Source organism: Phyllostomus hastatus, unplaced genomic scaffold (assembly GCF_019186645.2).
Source record: "Phyllostomus hastatus isolate PE091 unplaced genomic scaffold, TTU_PhHast_1.1 phas_contig_29, whole genome shotgun sequence".
NCBI lineage: Eukaryota > Metazoa > Chordata > Mammalia > Chiroptera > Phyllostomidae > Phyllostomus > Phyllostomus hastatus.
Window position 1 is genome coordinate 26,504,830 of NW_025333835.1, and position 9,222 is coordinate 26,514,051.

Below are 9,222 nucleotides of genomic sequence, written 5' to 3' on the forward strand. Positions count from 1 at the left end.
TTTCTTTGTAACTTTCTGTGATGTTTCTCTTACAGGGCATTAATGAATATTATCACTGTTTACCAATATCTGATCCTCTCTGCATCCTGACACGTGGGAAGTTCTTCTTTGCCCCCTAAAGTTAGGCACAGTTATAGGACTTGTTTTGACAGTGAAATGTGAGCAGAACTGACGTGGGTCACATCTTGAGTAGAAGCATTAAGTTGCCAGTAGTCAGCAATCTAGCCTGCTCTTGCTCTCCAGCCCCACTCTCCCCTTCCAGTGGTCGGCATGAAAATAACACGCACACGTGGAAGGTGCTCCTGATCAAAGCAGCCCAGCATGCGGAGTGAACACAAGAAGACAGTTGTTGTCCTGGAGAACCTCCCAGGCCCAGGGCACACTTCTTATGCGTGAGAAATAAACTTTTTTTCTCTCTCTGAGATTGTGCAGTTGTCTACTACCTTGTTGTTATCCATTCTGTCTTATTGAATAAAATTATTATGCTATGGTATACAATACCTTGTGTCTTTTGTAACTTGTTTTATTATCATTTGTACATTTGACTAATTACATCCATGAACAAGAGGGTAAGCTATCAGTTTCTTACCACCAGCTTGCATCTGCAGAATCTTAGAGAATTGCATGCACATAAAAAGTGCTCAATTATACATTTGATCACTTGAACTTAGAAAAAGATAAGAGAACAGGATACAATTTTCAAATGTTTGGTAGATATTGCACACAATATCTATGGTCTATGCTGGTCTATGGTCTATGGTCTAGCAGGTCTATGTTGACTATGACAGGGCCATAAATCAACCTCCAGCTCCAAACTCTTCTGCACTCAGCCCCACGCGTCCCCCCAAAAGGGCCGAGAACATGCTCATGGGAAGAATTTCCAACAATCTGCCGAGACATGTCCTGAAGAGTCTTATAAGCACCTCTATCTATGATATCCAAAAGTAAACACATTTTTTAAAAATTTTCCTCTAATATCCCAATCTAAGTTAATGGTGTGAGCTTGAGTTAGAAGTTACATCTAGTCAGATTCTAGTTTAAAAAATTTGTACTACATGATAAATATAAGCACCTGAATAAGTGTGATCGTTTAAGACTACAAAGGTTCATTGAAATCTCTAAACTTGTTTCTTTGCTTCTAGGCACAAGTGTGTTCATTCTCTCTCTCTCTCTCTCTCTCTCTCTCTCTCTCCCCCCCACCTTCTCCCCACTCCCTCCCTCCTTCCAGCTCTAAAATTAATAAACATATCCTTGGATGAGGACTTTAAAAAATTCCCTAGATGAAGATATATTTTCGAAAGCTCAAAGCACAGATCTCTCTAGTCGTATATTTGCTGCTTCGCTCTCCCCTCCTCCCTCATCCAGACAACCTCTCCATTCCCAATTGTCTTCTCATCTTTATGGAGCTTCAGGCTTTTTCTTATCCCTGATTGCTTGCTACTTCCCCACAACCTGCATTTCCCCCAACCGTCACTACTTGAATTCATTGTTCAAGACCCAACTTCAAAGGCTTCTCTTTGGTGAAGATATTTCTTACTTCCTCAGTCAAAGTTAGTGGTCCTCTCTCCTACACTCTCTTTAAATAAATTTATTCCACTATTACAGGTCTTACTCCATTTTTTAATTAATTATGGAGTCCTTTATCAGTGCTACCCACCACAAAGAGAGCATTTTCAGAGAAGGGATGATTGTTTTGTCTCATATCCCCTCCAGCAGAAAGAACAGTAGCTGACACTTAATACGTTCTTAGTGAATATTGAGTGAATGACTGGAGTGAATAAATGGCAAATCAGCCCTGGCCTGGTTGGTTATAGCGTCCTCCCCATACACCCACGATGGGGGTTCCCTCTCTGGTCGGGGCTCATACTTAGGCTGTGGGCTTGCTCTCACATTGATGTCTCTCTCTCTGTCTCTCTCTCAAAAATCAATTGATTACAAAAATGAATAAATAGCAAATTAGAACTTAAGACATTAAACATTAAAAGGGCAGTTTTCATACCACAGAGGTGATGTAACCATATGATTTAATTAGCTGATCTGAGGAAAACATACTGAACATATTCACCAGGGAACTATAAAATAGTAGAAAGTAACAGAATGCTTCATTTCAGGGTTTCCCCCTGTTGTTGCCCATTGCCTGTGACCTTCCCCAGCCCAGGCAGCCAGGGACACTCACTGCGCCTTCACTGCTTCAGGGAAAGGATGACACAGCAGAACACAGATAACAAAAGAGTCCATTCTTAGCTTTTAGGTTTCACAGTCTAAGAACAAGGACCTGGCCAAGGCAAAAGATTTACAATTCATGCTTTGAGTCTGCTGCTCTGACTTTAGATACTAAGAAACCTTCCCCAACTTGAAAAATGGTGACAAAGAACGAGGGAATAAATAAGAGGTAGCTACTAGGAAACCAAATAGACAATGTATGACTTTCAAACCAAGAGAATATATACACATATTTTAATCCTCCACCAAGGACATGCTTAGAGAGTGGAAGGGAAGGAGAGACAGAAACATGAATCGGTTCCCTGGTGGGGGATTGAAATCACAACCTAGGCCTGACCTGGACTTGAACCAGCGACCTTTCAGTCTGCAAGATGACACACCAACCAACTGAGCCACACCAACCAGGGCTCAAACCAATAGAATATCGATCTATCCTGTGGAAAGAAAAAGGAATAAAAAGAAAAAAGAAAGAAAAGAAGACAAACATAAAGTGTGAGACTTAGAAAATATAAAATAGTATTGCTAAAATAACTCCACATATTAACTATAATAACTGTAAACTAGTTACTGTAACCAATCAAAAGATAAAGACTTAAAGACCCTGGAATGTGTTGTTTCCAGAGTCATTATTAGAACAAAAGGATATAGAAATATTGAAAATAAATAGAGGAAAATATATCAGGCATACATGAATAAAAAGAAAGCCAGGGCTGTGCTTTGAAAATCAGATTAAATAGAATTTAAGGCTAGTGAAGAGATCGCAAAGAAACACATTCTGGTAAAAGTATTAAGAAGACATTGTAGACACATCTACACCAACTAAACTGCTCCCCAATACATAGAGCAGCAACTGAAAGAATGACAGAAACTGTAAACACATCAATGCTTATAGTTGGAGACTTTAACACATCATTCTCGAATACTAGAAATTAAATATATTTTAGATTAAATAAAATAAATATAATCATATTTATAAACTTCAGTAACATGATCTGTAAGTTCAAGTATGCAAATATATATCCAATGAATAACTAAAGAATACAAAATTTCTATAGAGTACCTGTGAAAGCAGCTAAAATGGATGATACACTACATCACCCAGGAAACCCCAAAATTCCTAAGAACTGCTATTATGTAGGACATATTTTCTGATTGTTATTTCAGGTAAATTAGAAAACAAAAACATAGGTTTAGAAATCCATATATCTGTAAAGTAAAAATATATGGTATTGAATAATCCTGATTAAAAAAAATTATAGGAGAAAATTTTAAATATATGGAATTAAATAATATAAAAAGTAGTTTTATGTCAAACTTCATGAAATACAGAAAAATGTATTACAGTATGTTTATCAAAATTAAAAATGGAATGAAAATAAATGAACTAAGAACTCAACTTAAAAAAATTGAAGAAATATGAAGAAACTCAAAGAAGTAATAAGTAATTAATAAAGTTTAGAAACTGGGAAAATAAAGAGTGGGAAAACAATAGAAAGGAAGAACAAATTATATCCTTTTAGTATGCATTGATCATCTGGTGGTCATAACTTTTTTAAATTTTATTTATTTACTTTTAGAGGGGAGGGAGGGAGAAAGAGAAGGAGAGAGACATCAATATGTGAGAGATACATGGATTATTTGCTTCTTGTACACCCTGAACTGGGGACCTGGCCCACAACCCAGGCATGTGCCCTGACTGGGAATCAAACTGATGATCTTTCAGTTCACAGGCCACTGCTCAATCCACTGAGCCACTCCAACAAGGGCACTCATATCTTTTACCAATTTTTTAAATTAGGGTCAAATTATAGAATCTCCCTGTATTAGAGATAGTAACATTTTGTCCAATATGTATTCCATATTTTTTTCCAATTTATCATTGCCTTTTTTAAATACCAAGAGAAAGAATACAGAGTTTTTCAAACACTCATGGTATTCAAAGAAATTATACCTAATGTTTTGATATTGTTTAAGATGCCTTGACAAAAATTTAGGCAATTATTTATTACCTCAGGCCACACCCCAAACATAGCTGCTACTTCTTAATGCTCCTGACAGATAAATGGATGGTAAAGATTATAAACGTGCCATTTTTCTTTTAGATTAGGAAAAATGAACTAGAAGCAGAAAATAAGTGCATAATGAGAGTCATGTGATAGAAAATAATTGAGGCTTTGGCTGGTGTGGCTCAGTGGACTGAGTGCTGGCCTGCGAACCAAAGGGTCACCTATTCGATTCCCTGTTAAGACACATGCCTGGGTGGTGGACCAGGTCTTGAATAGGGGGCGCAAGAGAGAGAGGCAAACCACACATTGATGTTTCTCTCCCTCTCTCTCTCCTTCCCTTCTCTTCTCTCTAAAAATAAATAAACAAAATCTTTAAAAAAAGACAGTGAATGGAATACATAGCAGTTGATAGCTAATCAAATGCACGGTGCTTGGCACACAGGGTGGTTAATAAATGTCTGGGGAATGAATGAATTTAGCACTCTCTTGAATGCCAAAGAACAGCGCTAGTTAGTTCCAGAAGTTACAAATTTCTACAAAGGAAACAGATTTTTCTTCTACCATAAGGCTGGAATAATTTTATAATACCCATTTTTGTCTTACTGCATAATTCAGAAGTGCCTCTAGTGGTCTGAAATACTCTAAAACCTACTTGAAGGTTGAAAGAAAATATAGGATTAAAATGAATATTTATGCAGTGCATCCTTCAAGCCAGAAAGCTCTTCACCAGCCAGTTATATGAGATAAACCACAAGTTATGAAATTCTGTATATTTGAATGAGGATATTAGTATGGAGAGATGAAATACTTCCCCCACCATATACTCCTTTATCACTGAATGAAATTTCATTTATGCTCTTCAGAATTATATGGATTTTCACTGATATTATTAACTGTTTTCTCTTGAACCTAGCGAAAATTCTTACAACTGAAAGCAGTATTAATGCAGCAATAAAACTGCCCCCCTATAAAAATACTTTTTTTTCAGATACTGTTTCTAATGGGCTACAAAAGCTTCAAAATGAGTCAATATTAAAAGTGTGTCATGGATGAATTATTCCAAGTTTTTCTTGATTTTAAAGTGCATAATTTAACCTACTAATATAAAATTTAAAAAATATGTATCTAGTATTTTAAAAATCAATAAATGTTTTGAATAGGGAATATATGTATATGGTACAAAACTCAAAGTTTTAAAAATATGTAAATACAGCAAAATATAAGTTTCTCTTCCACTCCTTTCCCCAGCTACCCATTTTCTTTCTAGAAGCAGCCATTATTGCAAGTTTACTAAGTAAATGGATCTAAAAATGAAATAATAATGGCCACCATTTATTGAGTACTTACTCTGCACCAAAGATCCTCATAAAAATCACATGAGATAAGCACTACAATTATCCTCATTTTGCAGATGAGAAAACTGAGACATATAGACATTCAGATTCCCTTTCAGGGTCACACTTTGGAGGCTGAAGAATTTTGATTCAAAAAAAGGCCACTGCTTATATGACGTACACAAATCAGTGCTATTATTAAAGGGAATAGTGAAAAAGAAACTAGCTGCTAGAGTAATAGTTACTAAGGTAACAGAGATTTGATAAAATCTAACAGTGATACCTTTCAAGGATCTTTAGAAATTAAGAATTAATTCATTCACTTTTTCAGTAGTATATGTTGAACACCTGCTGTGTTGCAGGCACTGTAAACATCCTCAGAGAGCTGGTCCAGTGAGGGACGCAGACGAGTGAAAAGCTACGACAACATTGTGTGACACACAGAACCAGAATGATGCCATCACAACTCTAAAATACGTGACACTGAAACCAGGACCCTGCGGCAGACGGGAGAAAAACTGTTAGTGGAGCCTGAAAAAAAATAACAAGAAAACTATTGTAGGAGACTGGGAAAAGGGTGAGGAAACTGCTCTAGAAACTGAAAGAAGAGTGGGTCATGTCATGGAAGGGTGAGCTGTCACCTGCAGACACGTGAGAGTCCACGCAGTCACTCGATGGACTTTCAGATTTGAGCAAGGAGATCCCCAGGCACAAAACTGAAGGTGTCAGCGCATTTATTCCTAGATGAAGTATAAGGAACTTCAAGAAAGAGGTGGATTTAGAAAAGAACCAGTCAATTTGTGAGCAGAATGTCGAGAGATTATAGAGGGGCTAGCATTTGTCAGTCTGGAATATAAACTATGTCTTTTTACAGCTTCTCAAGCAAATAAAAATTCAGAAATTAAGGCATGGCCTAAGGATAAAGGTCAAATCAAAGGTATGGCCATAAGACAGGCTTGTTGGTATTTTTTAAGAGCTCTGAGGAATTTAAATTGATGTTTTCTCAGCTGAACAAAATTGGTTCCTTAAAAGTTTAAAAGATGTAGTCCCACGGAAACCTGATCCCAAAGTAGCAGTAACACAGTTGGAAAAAAAAAAAAAAAAAAAAGCCTGTCATGAAAACAATTGTGGTTTTGGCTTCTAGGGCACGAGTGCACTGGAATCTAACATGCGGGAAACCCCCACGAGTCTTAAGGAAAGAGTCCCAGCAGAAGCACTGGCAGCCTGGCCCTCAGGGGCAGTGACCAATCAGATCGGAGAGAAGTTTTGGGGCCCTGCCTTCAGACAGACAGGGACAGGCTGAGGGAGTCCCTCCAAGGCCGCGTGGGGAGATGAACTGGAATTGGACATCTGGCAGTTTCAGTACCTGTAGGACATTAGAGAAGAGAAATTGTGCATATAATTCTGAAATTTAGGTGACAGATCTGGGCTACAGATAAAAATTTGAGTGTCATTAGCACATGGTGAAAATACGAAATTACAGATCGAAACTTTCAGCTGTGGTTGAAATAGAGGTGGAACCTGGGGCCCCCCCACTGCACAGTGTTATTCGGTGAGAACCCACAAAAGAAGCAGAAAATCGTTGAGATGAGTGCTTTTGAGAGTGCAAGGTCCTAAACTAGTCTTCCATGATCTTGTCAGCCAGGCTCTGGAAGAACAAAGTCACCCTAGACAGGTTCGGATTAAGACTTTAACGAAAGGAGCATTAACAACAGTGTGGGCAGAGCTGATGGGACAAACAAACCGAGAGGCTCCCAACAGTGGGAAACCGTTATTGCACCGAGGACGAAAAAGTCAAGAGCGAGAAGCAGTGTTAATGGAACCCAGGGGAGGCACTGCCCGGCAGAATGGGAAGGGACACCGTTATCACGAGAGATACAGCCCTGCGCAGGCAGGGAGCAGAGGAGAAGGACCCTGGCCTTCCTCTCTTCCTGTGTTACGGCTCCTGCTGGTGTGCCTCCCATCGGAGGAGCCAGCGCAGCACAGGTGATACAGGCCTCGGAGGACAATGTCTCAAGGCATAAGGCAAGGGAGACAAGGGCAGAAAACATATCTGGATGAGCAAACAGAAAAGAGCTAGCACAGGATGTGGCATAAAGGGAAAGATTTAATAATATTTATACATTATATATCATAAATGCACAAAGAATATACAGCATTTATATAGATAGGGTAAAGACCATGTTCACTATATGTATAGAGAGAGTTTCTGTGTATTATAAATCACTGGAGAACTTGCTGAGAAGGATTTCACTTTTAATTATAAAAGGAATATCATCATCATCATCATCTCCTCTGGAATGTAACATTAACTCAAGTCAATAGATACTACAAAGTTTGTTTTTCATGTTTCTTATGACATGTATTTATGCACTACATCAGTAGTACATGTAACTGTCTGTTATAATGTTTGCTGTAAGAATTGATGCCCTGGCTGGTGTGGCTCAGTGGACTGAGCACCGGCCTGCAAACTGCAGGGTCACTGGTTTGATTCCCAGTTGGGACACGTGCCTGGGTTGCAGGCCAGGTCCCCAGTAGGGGGCACAGGAGAGGCAACCACACATTGGTGTTTCTCTCCCTCTCTTTCTCCCTCCCTTCCCCTCTGTCTAGAAATAAAATAAATAAAATCTTTTTTAAAAAGATTTTTAAAATCTTTTTTTTAAAGTCTTTTTTAAAAAGATTTTATTTATTTATTTTTAGAGAGGGAAGGGAGGGAGAGAGAGAGAGAGAAACATCAATATGCGGTTGCGGGGGGGTCATGGCCTGCAACCCAGGCATGTACCCTGCCTGGGAATTGAACCTGCGACACTTTGGTTCGCAGCCTGCACTCAATCCACTTAGCTATTGCCAGCCAGGGCAAAATAAATAAAATCTTTTAAAAAATTGACTCTGCACATCTATCTTGTAATATGTACCCAGCATCGTGATGACTAAGATAACTATAAACCTAAAAACATTGTTCTGTCACTCCGCTGGTATTTAATTGGCATGAAATAGATTGATAATCAGGATTCATTAACACATTTATTCTGGCTTTCTCCTTATTTAAACAAGACAATCTTTGTGATTGCAACAATTTCATGTCTAAACACAAGGTCAGGTATTTTTCTTGCATGATAAGGATGGCAATTATTGTCTTAGGAGCTGATGACATCAGCCACAGAGTGCTGACAAAGGAAAGGTTGCCCAGGAAACCATAAAGAACATCAACAGATAAGGTAAATAAAGACTAAAACGTAGCTTGCAAAATGATGAGGATGAACCAGGGACATAGGAAGATTGCAGTGTCGTGGAAACCCAGTGAAAAAAGAAGTGGTCCATATCTTAGAGTGCACAGTGAACGTGCTCTTAGTGAGAACCCAGGGAGCAGAGGACAGAATGCTGTGTCGGCTGCAGAGTGAATGAGACGTGGAGATATAAAAATACTAAGTATGAGCAATGTTTTAGAGAGGCTTGGCATTGAAGAGAAGAAAGATAGACCACCAGTAGATGAAGAAGGGAGCAAGGTAGAAGGAGGGATTTTTGTTTTCAATTTGGTTGAGCCTAGTGGGTTTTTAACTGGGACAGAGTACTGAGCATGCTTAGACATTACTGGAAAGAAATCTGTAGTGTGAGAGAAGCTGTATCTGCAAAAAGGAAAAGAGTTACTCAGTGGATGA